The following is a 16184-nucleotide window of genomic DNA, read 5'->3' as shown; positions in this document are numbered from 1 at the left end:
TAAGAACATCTTTCTTCTTAAAGTCAATATCATTATGTAGCTAACAAAATTAATTAAAATTCTTTGTCATCCTGTAATGCCTGATCCATATTCAAATTTTGTCAAATGCTCCAAAAATATATGTTACTCTCACTTTAGTCCTACCAGGATCCAGTCCACGTTATATAGATATTTGATTGTTATATCTCATAAGTCACTTGTAACCCAGAACAATGCCCCTCTTCCATTTCTTTGGCCAGGCCAGTTGTTCCTCAGAATGGTCTACTCTCTAAATTTGTCCAGCTGTTAAATTTGCAGTGTCATTTAATGTATTCCAGTTACCCATTTCATGCAAACTACAGTTTGGAGCCAGACGCCAGATTACATTCAGGTTAAACATTTTAGGCAAGAAATCATTATTGATGTATAATATTGCAACACATTGCAAAATACATCATATCTAATTGACTCATTATCAGTAAGCCAGAGACAGCTTCAAGTCTCCATCATAAAGTTCCATTTTTCTTTTTAAATCACCAAATAATCTGCAGAGTAATATTTCAGCAGCATTGGAGCATCCAGTTCTCCATTAGTGTATATATAGTGGCTTTATCATTCACTGATAATTCTTGCCTCAATCAGGCAAGAATTATAGGTTGCAATATGATGATTTTTCTGTCATTCATTCTACATTTATCACCTGACAATAGGAGAGAGAGAGAGAGAAAGGGAGATTTATCCCATCACCTGTTCCTTTTGGAAGGGCAAGGTAAATAATCATTTATTTAAATTATCAGTTTTCAGAGTAAGGGGTAGGTGACAAATGATATTTTGTTTTGTCTTTAGTTTTCTTTTTTTCTGAGTATCATTTTATAGACCTGCAGATTTGTATCTATTCTGTATTCTATTCCACTGCAGTCTTTCTTTTTGAAGCTCAAATTGTCCCATCTCTGGTCAGTGAGAGCCCCTCATTGACACAGCAATGTATCTCAGGCTCATCTTGTACCCTGACCCAAAATCAGCCATTTCTTGAAAGAGCCCTGATTTCTTTCAGTGGAAATAATGGTTAGAGTTAAAAATCTGGGGGTTAGGGATACATACAGCTGCTGAGCTGCTTCTAGGTCCTTCTAGTGGATAGAGGTAGGAGGAAATACACATTCATATGTATTTTTTAATCGCATGTTCATAGTGAAATTTCCAGTTCACACTTAACAATACAAAAGTCTTTAACATTTTTTGTTTTTATACTCAACATTGCTTTTCTCTTACAATAAAAATTTAGTTGCTAACAACATTAACATATCACTTTTTTGCTTTATCTTACAATATGTTAGTTTCAAAATTAAAATAGCAGTATTATAACTTGTTTTAAAATCCTGAATTAAATTCGAGATTCTTTTGTTCTGAGAGTATATTCTACTAAACATGTTAAAATATCATCTTCTAGACCTGAATAAACATTTCTCCAAAGAAGACTGACAAATGACCAACAAGCACAAGTAAGATCTTCAACACTATTAATTATTAGAGAAATGCTAATAAAAACAAGGAGGTGCCACCTCATACCAGTCAGAATGGCCATCACTAAAATGTCTACAAACAACAAATGCTGGAGAGGGTGTGGAGAAAAGGGAATCCTCCTACACTGTTGGTAGGAATGTAAGTTGGTATAGCCACTATGAAAAAAGTACGGAGGTTCCTCAAAAAATTAAAAGTAGAGCTGCCATATGATCCTACAGTCCCACTCCTGGGTATATATCTGGATAAAACTATAATTCTTAAAGATATATGCACCCCAATATTCATTGCAGCACTATTTACAACAGCCAAGACATCGAACAACATTTAGGTTGTTCTAAATGTTGACTGACATTCACCAACAGATGAATGGATAAAGAAGATGCGGTACATATGTACAAAGGAATACTGCTCAGCCATAAAAAAGAATGAAATAATGTCATTTGTAGCAACATAGATGGTCCTTGAGATTATTACACAAAGTGAAGCAGGTCAGAAAGAGAAAGACAAATACCATATGATATCACTTACATGTGGAATCTAAAATATGGCACAAATGAACTTATCTATGAAACAGAAGCACTCAGAGACATAGAGAACAGACTTATGGTTGCCAAGGGAGAGTGGAGATGGGAGAGGGATGTATTGGGAGTTTGGGATTAGCAGACGCTAACTAGTACATACAGAATGAATAAACAATGTTTTAATGTATAGCACAGGGAACTATATTCAATACTTTTCCATAATGGAAAAGGGCATGAAAAAGAATACTTATATATGCATAACTGAATCATTCTGCTGTACAGTAGAGATTAACACAACATTGTAAATCAACTATACTTCAATAAAATAAATTTTAAAATATTATCTTCTAAAGCATTTAAAATAATTTTATTTTCTTGGTATGTTACTTATTTGATATACAATTATATTTTTTTCTATTTTAAGAATTCTTTTTGTATATTAAAAGATTTACTTGATCAAAACACCAGAATTAAATTGAAATGTACAGGAAACAATTCCATCTCTGTCTCTTCCTTTTTGTAATTTTTTTTAATTGTTTACATTCTTGCTCTTTCTTTCTTCCTCCACTTCTTCCTCCCAACCTTGCCTTTCTGAACTATTCAGTCCTAAAACCCTTAAGCAGGTCAAGAGTAAAGCAGGTGGCTATGGAGGAAGGTAGGCATAGCTGTGATGGCCCATACCAGGGGCCCACAGCTCAAGTCGGGTAAGAAGGGCATCCGCAAGTGTCAGGGCCTGGGCACGGGTCATCAGAGTCTGGGCAGGCAAGGAAGGAGTTCACCTGGGGGGCTACTTGGTTCAGGGTGTTGGAACCCCAGCAAGGTGAGGGCTTCTGCGCGGTGGTTCCAACTGATACAAATATCAGAGCACAGGTGGAGTGAGAGGAACATCTTCACAGAAAGGAGGGCAGAGATGGGTTACACCAGGAGGAATGATCAAATCCATGACTATATTAAGGAAAATGAGAGTTCAGTTTCTCAGTGTCAGAGAAGGGAGTTACAAATAATTAAACTAGAATAAAAAATAGAAAACTAGAATGAATCCCGTGATACTAGACAGAAACTGGAGATATCAAGGTGAACTCAGTTTGAAATTTAGACATAGACATAGAAATAAATATAGATGTAAACATATAAACACAAACACACATATATATCCATCCTTTCACCGAGAGAGCCTGAGAGCAGGGCTACTGCAACAGGAATGGGCACAGCCAGCACATAAATCTCAGTTTCTAAACACCATTCACCACAAAAAGGAGCCAGAGATCCCTGGAGAAGTGATCAATTCCAGGGCTGGGGCAGGGAAAGTCCAACATTAGAATATCTTGTGCCAGAAAGCATGGAAGTACTCCAAGAGCAATGACACCATCTCAAAAGGACAAAGAAGCCAGCTTAAAGAGGACCCTACGGACTCTGAAGCCCGCATCTAAACCATTACATTTCCTTCCTAAATTTTCATAGATACTATGCTATTTAATACATATTCTTACCCTAATATATGATAAATAGTAAGCATCTAGGAATATGTTAGATACTGTATAGTAGTGCCTAGCATTCAGCTCAGTTCAGTTCAGTCGCTCAGTCGTGTCCGACTCTTTGCGACCCCATGAATCACAGCACGCCAGGCCTCCCTGTCCACCACCAACTCCCAGAGTTCACCCAAACCCACCTCCATCGAGTCGGTGATGCCTAGCATTAGTAAGCAGTAAATAAAAGTTAATATTATTTTGCAATATGTTCATTGCCTTTGAAGACCATCTTGTGGAAGAGACAGGCTCAATATGGATAAAAGCTTTACATAAGGGTAGAATTAAATGATAAAATTAATTGTTCAACTACAAGTTTTATATGAATAGAGAAAAATAAAACATAATTTATTGTTATAAAAAAAGAGTCTCCTACTAGTCCAATCTGGGACAATTTGGGCCTCCAAGTAAGTAACGATAGGAAAATTATATACCATGAATAAAATAGAGAATTATGATATTAATTACTTAATCAAAAGTTTGTTGAGAAACAGAATATTCACACAGTTTCAAAGTCCATTCCCACAGATACTCAAAAATTGAAAAAGAAGGAATGGAGGAAAGGAGAAAGAAAAGAAAATCAAAAAGAACTGTGCATGTCACTCTGCACTTATGGATGTCAATGCATAGAATACATGTCTAGGAGTAGAACTGCTGAGTCAAAGAATAAGTGCCTCTTTAATTTATTATCCCATAATGTATTGCTACATTCCCCTGCATAGTGTCATTGCATTCCCACCACCAGTATACAAAAGGACCTATTTCTCTGACAGCCTCACAAATAGAATGGGTCTTGGATTTTCAGCAATGTGACGAGTAATTCTCATTTTTTTGGGTGTGACTGTGGTTGAGAGTCTTTTCATATGTTTCAAGGTCACAGAAATTCTGTTGAGCCCCACAAGCAAATCTGATGAGTGCCAGGTTTGGAAACGGCTCCATTGTCCTCTGTGGTTTGTGTATTAATAGAAGCACTGAACTGGTAAATATTGTTTATGTTTATTGGTTTTCATTGGAGTTTAGACAGACAAGGGAAGATAAGTTTAATCTATTCAATTATCATCTCTGCTATGAAGCATCGCTTCCCCAACTTCATTGAGCTGGTCTTAGCACAGTTCCTTCCGGCGTTTTGTACATATTAATACATCTATTAGCACTTATCTTACTGGATTAAATGACTGTTCCCACTGGGGTTTTGAGTTTGGAAGATAAAACCTTATGCCTTATTCATCCCCAGATCCTTAGAATTAAGCCTAGTTGGTGGCACATGGATAGATACTCAAGAAGTATGAGTGTGAATAAATGAACACACAACATGAAGAAGGGGAATAAACACTAGGGGCTTAATGTACAACACGATTAATATAATCAACACTGCTGTGTGTTCTGTATGAAAGTTACTAGCAGAGTAAACCCTGAGTTCTCATTGCAAGGAAAAAACCTTTTTTCCTTTTTTTTTGCTTAATGATGGATGTTCACTAAACTTATTATGGTAATAACTACAAGATGCATGTAAATCAAGCCATTGCACTATATACCTTAAATTTACACAATGTTGTGTGTCAATTATGGGTTTCCCTGGTGGCTCAGTTGTAAAGAATCCACTTGCAATGCAGGAGACATGGGTTCAATACCTGGGTGGGGAAGATCCCCTGAAGAAGAGCATGGCAACCCACTCCAGTGTTCTTGCCTAGAGAATACTATGGTCGGAGGAGCCTGGTGGGCTACAGTCCCTGGGGTCATAAAGAGTCAGACACAACTGAAGCAAGGGAGCACACACCCATGCATGTCTGTCAGTTACCTCAGTAAAACTGAAAAAAAGAAGAAAACAAAAATAGACTGAAAAAATAAGCAATTGATTAATAACACGCATTAAATTCACACTCATATCTAGCATGCCACTTCTGTATAAACACACACAGCATAAATGGAAAAGATCTTTCTTTCTTGGACACTTTAAAAGAATGTTTATTTCTGACTTCTGATCTCTGCCCCCTTTTGCTCAGCTTCATTAAGTAAACAAGTAAGTCTCCAGAGTACCTGATCACTTCGCTTCCCCAGGGCTAGGGTAGGAGCTCAGCTCCTTCCACAGAACATCTGGGGCTGCTCAGGGGGAGGACCCCACCGTCTGCACCCCTGTCTCGGATGCGAATCTGTCTCATTTCCAGGATATCCAGAGTGAGTAGAGTGGTCATGGATTCTCTCTGATGCCTCTCCTTCCTCCTTCCACGTCTAAGGAGACGCACTCTGGCAACTCATTTCTTCTTTGAAATTTTCATTACATTCAGGTTAGAGCCCAATCATTTGAATCCAGAAGGTGATAAGCATGATGCTCTGCCTTGACTACTGTCATTCCATTTTTCTCCCTAAGGGAGTTCTTACGCATTAAACAGTTGCCACTAATGATACACCTTAGGAAACGAAACTCTCCTTTAGAAACTAAAATCTCCTTCCCTGTTGATGATCATATTTATTCTGAGAAATATTTTAAGTCTTAGCAGACAGCCATGTTCCTACTGCAAAGAGTTGCTATAAAATTGTATGCTAAAAACGCCAGGAGCCACAGCCACAAAGTAGATATGTTTGGTCACATCCATTGCAAGTTAATTCAAAAACGTTTGAAGATTGCAGCTCTGGTCTTCAGGAACACTGTTCTGTGTTGTAATTGCATATGTCACCTCAATATTCTTTTCTTTCCTATTCCTCCTGATATATCTATTCACTTCTAAGGGAATAGTGAATCAGTTCTAAACTATCCATTGTTATTTTTTTTAAGTTTAGTTCCAAATCAAAGATGCTAGCTAGAATTCTAAGTGATATTTTCAAACTGTGGTGCTGGAGAAGATTCTTGAGAGTCCCTTGTATAGCAAAGAGATCAAACCATCCAGTCCCAAAGGAAATCAACCCTGAATATCCTTTGGAAAGACTGATGCTGAAACTGAAGCTCCAATACTTTGGCCATCTGATGTCAAGAGCAGACTCATTGGAAAAGATTCTGATGCTGAGAAATATTGAAGGCAAAAGGAGAAGGGATAGCAGAGGACACGTACATGTATCAAAGCAAACTCTGAGAGATGGGAGAGGACAGAGGAGCCTGGCATGCTGCAGTCCAAGGGTGGCAAAGAGTTGGACACGACTTAGGGACTGAACAACAACTTGAATGTTTTGTCATCTTGAGAGATGAAAAAAAATGAAATGTGATGACCTGGAAAGAAAGGGGTGGGTGGTATGGTTCTGGCTCCGGCCTGGCTCAGACAGGTGAGGCCACAGAAGGCTGTCAGGCATTTCCCTGTGCTGTCCTGGGCCAGTATCCTGGTCAGGCAACTTTAAGAGCCACTAGCAACCAGCACAGATGCAGGATTGCAATCTGCACCTTCTGCAAAGGGCATGCGCTCTGCTATCTGGTAGCTTTTAGTTCCATCAGTTTCTCGGCTTACAGTCTCAGGCGAGTAACTTGATCTCTTTGACCTCAGTCTTGCCACCTTAATACAGAGATAATAACACCTACTGTGCAAGCAAATCAGTCATGTGCTCAGAATATGTGGGTACTGTTATCTAACAGCATGTAACAGCAACCATAAGAGTAACCATGGTTTGAGCTCTTAATATGGAATCGACATTATACAAAGTGCTTTCCATCCATCATTTCATTTAGCACTCTAGATATGGCTACAGGTAAATAGCATTGAACTGAATCACCATTTTACAGGTGAGAAAATGAAGCTGGGAAATGTTTCATTTTTCCCCCCAAAGTCATGTAGCTCGTAGGTAGCAGCTGACTTCCAGGGGCATGCTGGGAAACCAGCTCACTGGTCAAAAATAAACGAACAGTCAAATTCATAGTCAAAAAGTACACTGGTGGATGCTAGGGACTGGGGAGTAGGAAGGTAGGAAGGGGGAATGGCAGCTGGTGTTTAATGAGGACAAAATCTCAGTTTGGAAGGGTAAGAAATTCGGGAAATGGATGATGGTGAGAGTTGTACAACAATGTGAATGTACTTAGTGCCACTGAACTGTATGGTTGTATATGGTTAAAATACCATGTTTGATGTTATTTGGCTTTAACCACAATAAAAAATATTTTTAATTTAATAAACAAATGAACAAATAAATAGAAGCCTGATTTGTAACACTTGTCAAGTTCCAAGGTGTAAATACTCCCACACTGTGGCTGATTTCAAGCTACCAGTGGTTTAACATGCACCTTGCAAAATTCATGAATATTTAACTATTAGTTCTGGGGAGCATTTCCAAGCTGAAATCCAAGTCTGATTTCAAACTTTGCTCCGCTGAACCTTAATCTACTGCCTTTCCAGTCACCCAACACTGTGACATATTAGAGTGTAGTAAGTCTCTGTCAGGCTGTAAGAAGTGGGAGGTTTCTATTATAAAGAGCTCATACAAGCCAGCCTTTTCTCAGTGATTTCTCTTCTCCCTCTGTATCACTATGGACCAGCCTGCATGGTGCACAACTGACCTCTACCAACCTCTGAGAGCCCACAAATACAATATGTGACTACAAAATTCTGTGATCTAGTGCAGGGGTCCCCAACTCCTGGGCCACGGACCGTCACCAGTCCATAACCCGTTAGGAACCCGGCCACACAACAGAAGGTGAGCAGTGGGTGAGTGAAGCTTCATCTGAATTTATAGCCACTCCCCATCACTCACATTACTGACTGAGCTCTGCCTCCTGTCAGATCAGTGGTAGCATTAAATTCTCATAGGAGCATGAACCCTACTGTGAACTGCACATGCGAGGGATCTAGGCTGTGGATTCCTTGAAAGTGAAAGTGAAAGTCTCTCAGTGGTGTCCAACTCTTTGTGACCCCATGGATTTAGTCCATGGAATTCTCAAGGCCAAAATACTGGAGCGGGTAGCTTTTCCCTTCTCCAGGGGATCTTCCCAACCCAGGGATTGAACACATGTCTCCCACATTGTAGGCAGATTCTTTACCAGCTGAGCCACAAGGGAAGCCCGAGAATACTGGAGTGGGTAGCCTATCCCTTCTCCAGTGGATCTTCCTGACCCAGGAATCGAACTGGGGTCTCCTGCATCACAGGCAGATTCTTTACCATCTGAGTGCACTCCTTATGAGAAGCTAATGCCTGATGATACGAGGTGGAGCTGAGGTGGTGATGCTAGCGCTGGGGAGCAGCTGCAAATACAAATTATCATTAGCAGAGAGGTTTGACTGCACAGAGACCATAATAAATCAATTACTTGCAGACTCATATCAAAACCCTATCAGTGAGTGGCAAGTGACAATTAAGCTGCATCTGTTGGCAGGCTTTAAGTCAGGTTCTGACAATTATTCTACTCCATGAGTGGCCCGCCCACTGTTTTATCTACCGCTTCCATCCATGTCTCTTTCCTACAGTGCACACTTGTCTCTGTCACAGTTTGGGTAAGCCCACAGGCTAACCCTAGCCAAAATGATAAAAGACAAACGTCACTGTAGAGCGTCTTTGAAAACGGGGATGACCCAATGGTGAGACAGATAGCAAAAGACTCTAAGACTGCTAACAGAGTTCTACTTAAATTACAGGTTCATTGCAACAGGTGATTCACATTCTCCAAGTATGCTTTGTATAATATGTGGCGGCTGTCTATCCAATGAAACCTTTAAAACTACTTTGCCACATGGAGACCAAACACCCTGCATTAAAAGATAAGCATTTAGAGTTTTTTGAAAGAAAAAACTTTGAAGAAAAGAAGCAATTATTGAAGGCCACCACTTCATTAAATGTGTCTGCACTGACAGCAGCATTCTTAGTGGCTGACCACATTGCCAAAATGAAGAAGTCCTTTACTATTGGTGAAGAGTTGATCCTGCCTGCTGCTAAGAACATTTGTTCTTTTGACTTTTAGGAGAGGTTGCAGTTCAAAAGGAGGCCTGTGCTCCTCTTTTGGCTGGCTCATAAATAGGTGACTTGATGAGCTAGCAGAAGCTATTGAGGCACAATTGTTAGAGAGGATTAACAAGTCATCATGGTATGCAACCCAGGTTGACAAGTCTACCAATGTTGACAACAAGGCAGTAATACTTGTTTTTATGCAATATATTTTTCAGGAGAATGCACGAGTATATGTTATGTGCACTTTTGATATCAACCAACACCACGGCTGCAGAACTATTCATCTCTGAATGACTGTTATTGTTGCTGTTCCAACAGTCACATCATGTACGACTCTTTGTGACCCCATGGACTGCAGCAAGTCAGGCTCTCCTGTCCTTCACCATCTCCCAGAGTTTGCTCAAACTCATGTCCATTGAGTCTGTGATGCCATCCAACCATCTCATCCTCTGTTGCCCTCTTCGACTCCTGCCCTCAATCTCTCCCAGCATCAGGCTCTTTTTCAATGAGTAGGCTCTTTGAATCAAGTGGCCAAAGCTTCAGCTTCAGCTTCAGAGCTTGGAGCTGAAGCTTAGAGCTTCAGCATCTGTCCTTCCAACAAATATTCAGGGTTTATTTCCTTTAAGATTGACTGGTTTGATCTCCTCACGGTCCAAAGGACTCTCAAGAGTCTTCTCCAGCACCACAGTTTGAAAGTATCAATTTTTCAGCACTCTGCCTTCTTTATGGTTCAACTCTTACATCCATACATGACTACTGGAAAAACCATAGCTTTAGCTATACAAACCTTACATATTAGGAAAACTGAATTGATCATTTTGTGTCAGAGCAGACCAAGTGTCTGCCATGACTGGACAGATTTCTGGTTTCACTACTCAGGTCAAAGAGATTGCTTTTTAAAAAAAAAACAAACTTGGCACAAAGGAGTTTAATTATCATAAAGTGCATCACTTAGCTAAATACATTATGAAGAAAATCAGCATCAAGACATTATAGCAACATGTTTACACATACAGAAATAAAAACCCAATGCCAGGGGTTGACATAGCAACTCTGCAGGATATATGGCTTTTTCTCTCTTATTTTTTTGTATAACTGCCTATTTGCTTAGAATCTGTATTTTCAAAAGAGTATGCTCTGATTAGCTGGAAGAGGTAGTGTTCTGAAAAAGGCAAACCCATTGATTCTATAGGCAGAGATTTAAGATAAAGATTACATGGAAAATAAATAAGTGTAACATGTAATACACTGGTATACTTATTATAGTTTTTGGATATTAATGAATTTGCTTTTCAAATCAAAGCTATTTTATCACTTTAGCTATGTTATTACAGCTTTTTCAGAGTTTTGCTTTGGTACTAGAAAGTTTTCTTCTTCTTATAAATGGTAACATTCCAAATAAGCAACTTTCATTTAGAGATGATAAACATGTCAATATTTGAAACTCATCTTTATCACTCATTTAAACCATTTAATAAAAATATATCAGGTCAGAGACACAAGGAAGTATATATTCAACAGACAGCAACATGCGATTTACATCCACTTAACTAATACAACTGGTGATTTAAACACATACACACAAAGTGTGCTTACCCATGTTAGTCTGGATCAATACATTGGCAAAATACCAAAATAATTTATGTACAGTATTTAAGGATGTGGGCCTTGATGACAGAACTCTCAACTAGATTTTTTTTAGTGTATTAAATACAAAGTTTGTCTAAAAGACAATTTAGAGCAACAGTGAATATATTTCCTACACCAATAACTTAAATTTTCCTTTATGTAAACTTTATACATGTGCAATCTGGCTGTTTAATGTAGATGCTGCAGTCTCTCTCTTTTTTTTTTTTTTTAAATTTGTCACTCTATTCTAAATTCACAGGAACATAAAAATGGAAGGAACCGCTGGAGTTGCATTAGTCTTCTGCATTATATGCCACTTCTGCTACTTCTATGTCTGATATGGAATTTTTAGGTTCACTAAAACTTGAGTATTGTTTACTATCAGCTCTAGATTCTTCATCCAGGACACCCTGATCAACCTCAAGCGCAGAGGGCTCCACCTTCAGGGTCTGTCTACCTTCTGTTCCTGAAGTGAGCAGTGATTCTTCAGGTTTCAAAGATAATGTCCTGATTCTGTTTTCTAGAGTGTCTATAAGAAGTTGCTTCTCACTGAGCAGTTTCTTCAGTAATCCAACTCTTTCTGTTTTTCAAGTAGTTCTTTTTGAAAATGGTAGTTTGTCTCTTCTAAAGTTTCACAGAAAGCCCTGCTTTCTTCTAAGCTATCAAATGGACCTGGTGGATCATCCAGACAAAGAAAGTCTCTCACTGCAAGGCAATTAGCAATGTCCTTGTGAGCTACTAAACTCTGAAGAAACGCTTGTAATCCTAACTGCCTATCTTCTAAAAAGTCCGCATTGTCATTATCTCTAAACCAGCGTTTTGGTGGAAGGGCTAATCAAAAGCCTGGAAACATCTCTTTTAATTTATCATTAAGCCTAGAGAAGTCAGTGTATCTTCTAAAAACTACCCAGCTTTCTTCTGAGGTCTTCTTTACTAATATTTTATATACAGTAAATTTAGCTCTTTCTTCCATCACCTCATAAGCCAGGATAATGGGTGTAGAAGGTCTATCTTCCAAATTCACTGTTTCAGGACTTTGTTCTTCACTTTCTCTTGGTCTAGCAGAATACTCAATGGAAGAATCTGCACCTTTGGAAGAGTTTGAGCTTGTTGAGATACTCCCAAAAGAAGAACTTCTTTGGTTTCTGTTGGTTGCAAAACTGGAAGCAGAGTTCCCTAGGGGCATAGGAACTGGAACGTACAGGAGTTGCCATCTTCTTTGGGCTTTTGTAACAAACTTGCACACTTCTGAGTCCAAACAATTAGAGAACAAGTAATAAGCAATGCATTATTTTCTTCTTAGGAATTCACACTGTGACCCCCTTCCTGAAAACAGCGGCTCCCCACCCGCCTCCACGCAGGCTGCAGGCCCAGGAAGAGACTGCTTTTGAATGTGAGTCTATGCACTGTGTCATCCATTGAGACACGCTGGCTAGCCGAAAAACGTCACCTGAACTTAACAACAGTTTGCAAGGTGTAATGAAAATTATCAACTACATTGAAGTGCACTCCCTTAACTCAATCTATTCATGCAGCTCTGTGAGGAGATGGACACAGAGCACACATATCTTCTCTTATACACAGAAGTGAGATGATTTCTAATGGCAGATCACTGGCCAGGGTTTTTGAGTTATGAGAGCTGCTCCAGAGATATCTTTTAGAAAATAGAAAACTAGTCACCTTTGGCAGCACATTTCAGTGGCACAGAATGGGTCACAAAACTTGCCTACTTGTGTGACATATGCAACATATTCAGCGAATTCAATCTGCCACTTTAGGGGAGAAAGACAACTATGTTCAAACTGGCAGATTAAGTGGCTGCATTCAAAGCCAAACCAGGACGGAGGTGATGCATGAACACTGGGATTTTGACACGTTTCAAATATTAGCAGAGATTTTGAAAGAGACTGAGCCAGGTCTTTCTTTTCTCGCAACTGGCATAAGATCACCCATCTTAGCTTTCAAAAGAGTTTAAGCATTACTTCCCAACCACAGAAGACCCCCGAACTCGGAAGGAATGGATCCACAACCCACTTGTGAATAAGCCAGGCAAATCGACTTTGTCCACGCTAGAAGAGGATCAAATGCTTGAGATCGAAAATGACAATGGCGTTAAAAGCATGTTTGAGACAACTTCAAACCTCCAAATATTCTGGATTCAAGTCAAAATGGAATACCCTGAGATTGCCACAAAAGCACTGAAAAGCCTGTTTCCCTTTCCAACATCCTATCTTTGTGAAGCACGGTTTTCTACAGTGACAGCCTCCATCCCCACCTTCACCCTCAACCCTTTGCCCCAACCCTACTTAAATACCTGTGGCTCCCCAATATGACACGCTGATGTTTTGAGTTGTGTACTTACTGGCTTGTTTATTTGTGGTTTGTTGCTCTTCATTAAAATATAGGGTCATGAGAGTGGGAAACTTGTCTGTCTTTTGTATAGCGCCATTTCCAGCATTTGGAATGATTCTTGGCACCTTAAGGCAATTTCACAGTGATTTGTTGCATAGATGGATAAATAAATGCCACAGTGATTTTGTACATGCTGTTTCTTCTATTTAAACTGTCCTTCCCCACTATTCTTTATGAAATAGATCCTACTGATCTTCCAAAACTTGTTTTAAATATTAATCCTCTGAGAGGTTTTTACTATCATTTCCCTTCCCTCCTCCCACCCCTGACCGCACACACTTGCATTTCTCTTGCTTCTAAGCTCCCAATACACTCCTCCTCACTGTATAAGTCCCAGAAACACTTGACTGTTCACCAAAGGCTAATGTTCCTCTTCCATAGTGTAGAATTATCGCCAGAAAGTGGCTGCCTGGCCACAGCGTTACATGAGCCAGTGTGACTAAGCTATGACAAACAGCTTGTGGGCACCACTTCCAACCTGACTCAAAAAACCTTCCTGTACAACATTTCAGCGTCCTCTTTCTTCCATCTGATGAAGGGAGGCAGAGGATCCAGAAAAGAACTTGAAGGTCACGGAGATCACTGGAGCTATGAGGACTGCTTTCCCAACACCTCACTACTCTAAAACAAGAAGGAAACATATGTGTATGTGGTGAGTTACTGGAGGGTTTCAGGCTGTTTGCTGCAGCAGTGCATCCATCCTAACCACCCAGCACACCTGTACCAGAGGACTGCCATTGTTCGTGTGTCTCTCCTCTATGGTCTGTGCTCCTTGAGGCAGGGGTCAAGAGTCACAGCCCCACTTTACTGGGCCCCCATCCACGGTCTGCCACTTAATGGTGTGCAGTTAACATGCTTGACAGCTGGTTCATGACTCTAGGAAGATACAGATAGGGCCAACCCTTGGTTTTCTCCCTAGCAAATTTTTCCGTGAATTCCTCTGCCATTTTCACTGTAGAGAACTTCTCGAATGTTGCTTTACCTTGAGTATCACTTGGACACCCTCTCCCTACTAAGACCCCCCATCCATCTTTCAAAGGACCTCCGCCCTCTGGATTTTGTTACCAGAGGCTTTTCATCCTTCAGCCTCTATCCATAGAGCTCATTCAGAAGGATTACTTTTGAGAAAGCAATCTATGCCTATGATTAATCCCACCCTTCCCTGAAATGCTTTGTTTTTTTCTTTTGTTTTTTGTTTTAAACAGCACTTTTTTCTGTATATATTGTGCCTCATTTCTCCTCTTTTTCAACTTTTCCAACTCATCATTACTGCTTCTGACACTGGTAAATTTATTTGGCGAGCCCTAGTATATTAAAAAGCAGAGACATTACTTTGCCAACAAAGATCCGTCTAGTCAAGGCTATGGTTTTCCCAGTGGTCATGTATGGATGTAAGAGTTGGACTGTGAAGAAAGCTGAGTGCCAAAGAATTGATGCTTTTGAACTGTGGTGTTGGAGAAGACTCTTGAGAGTCCCTTGTACTGCAAGGAGATCCAACCAGTCCATTCTAAAGGAGATCAATCCTGGGTGTTCATTGGAAGGACTGATGCTAAAGCTGAAACTGCAATACTTTGGACACCTCATGCGACGAGTTGACTCACTGGAAAAGACTCTGATGCTGGGAAAGGTTGGGGGCGGGAGGAGAAGGGGACGACAGAGAATGAGATGGCTGGATGGCATCACTGACTTGATGGACATGAGTTTGAGTGAACTCCGGGAGTTGGTGATGGACAGGGAGGCCTGGCGTGCTGTGATTCATGGGGTCGCAGAGAGTCGGACATGACTGAGCGACTGAACTGAACTGAACTGAACTGAACCTTTAATGGCAAGCCACTCCAGTACTGTTGCCTAGAAAATCCCATGGATGGAGGAGCCTGGTTGGGCTACAGTCCATAGGGTCGCTACTAGTCGGACAAGACTGAGCAACTTCACTTTCACTTTCACACATTGGAGAATGAAATGGCAACCCACTCCAGTGTTCTTGCCTGGAGAATCCCAGGGATGGCAGAGCCTGGTGGGCTGCCGTCTATGGGGTCACACAGAGTCGGACACGACTGTAGCGACTTAGCAGCAGCAGCACCTTTAATTGAAAGTCTAAAAACCCTAGGTAGGAGTTAATTCCATCTCTAAAATAAAGCATAAAACCTAAAGATTCAAGAATATAAAATGGAAATGAACTTTGCGGTTCTAAGCTCCGTCCAGACACCACACCAAGTAAACCACTGAGGTCAGGTGGAGCACACTTTTAAACAATTACTACTAGTAATGAAAAGTACCATCTCAAGGACCTATGTGCCAGACACTGCAGTAGACACTTGAAATGTCATTGTCAATACAACAATGGGAGACAACAGTTATCCTCATTTTTAGGGTCACCATATAATCTCTCAGGGCACTTGAGACAGTGAAAGGAGATATTATTAATAAGGATGACGAGACACAAAGCATAAACCAAAACTGGCCAGGCAAGGTGGGGCAGATGGTCATCCAGCTCATGTCCCAGCTAACAAAACCCTGACTGACAGAACCAAGTGCCTGACCAGCCACACAGCTTAAGAAGCAGCAGAATTCAAAGACAGGACTGGACTACCTGATGCCAGATTTCATGCTCTCTCTACCGCCTTGGTTTAAAGTATTGGGAGTAGTGGGAGGAGGTGTGGGGACAGAGCGAGGAAGCAGAGCCGGGGGTGGGGGGTGATAAAAGTGATTGATGTGGTTAAGTCAGCCTGCTAGACCAGGT

The 16184-nt window shown here is 40.4% G+C and overlaps 1 pseudogene; it reads right to left on the bottom strand.

Annotated features, from left to right (window-relative positions):
• Positions 1-11076: 11076 nt before the first annotated feature.
• Positions 11077-12317, bottom strand: LOC129536781 (sorting nexin-16 pseudogene; annotated as a pseudogene).
• Positions 12318-16184: the final 3867 nt, after the last annotated feature.

Source organism: Moschus berezovskii, chromosome 6 (genome assembly GCF_049115385.1).
Source record: "Moschus berezovskii isolate FMDL1 chromosome 6, NW_MosBer_1.0, whole genome shotgun sequence".
NCBI classification, from domain to species: domain Eukaryota; kingdom Metazoa; phylum Chordata; class Mammalia; order Artiodactyla; family Moschidae; genus Moschus; species Moschus berezovskii.
This window is presented reverse-complemented; position numbering and strand designations above follow the sequence as displayed.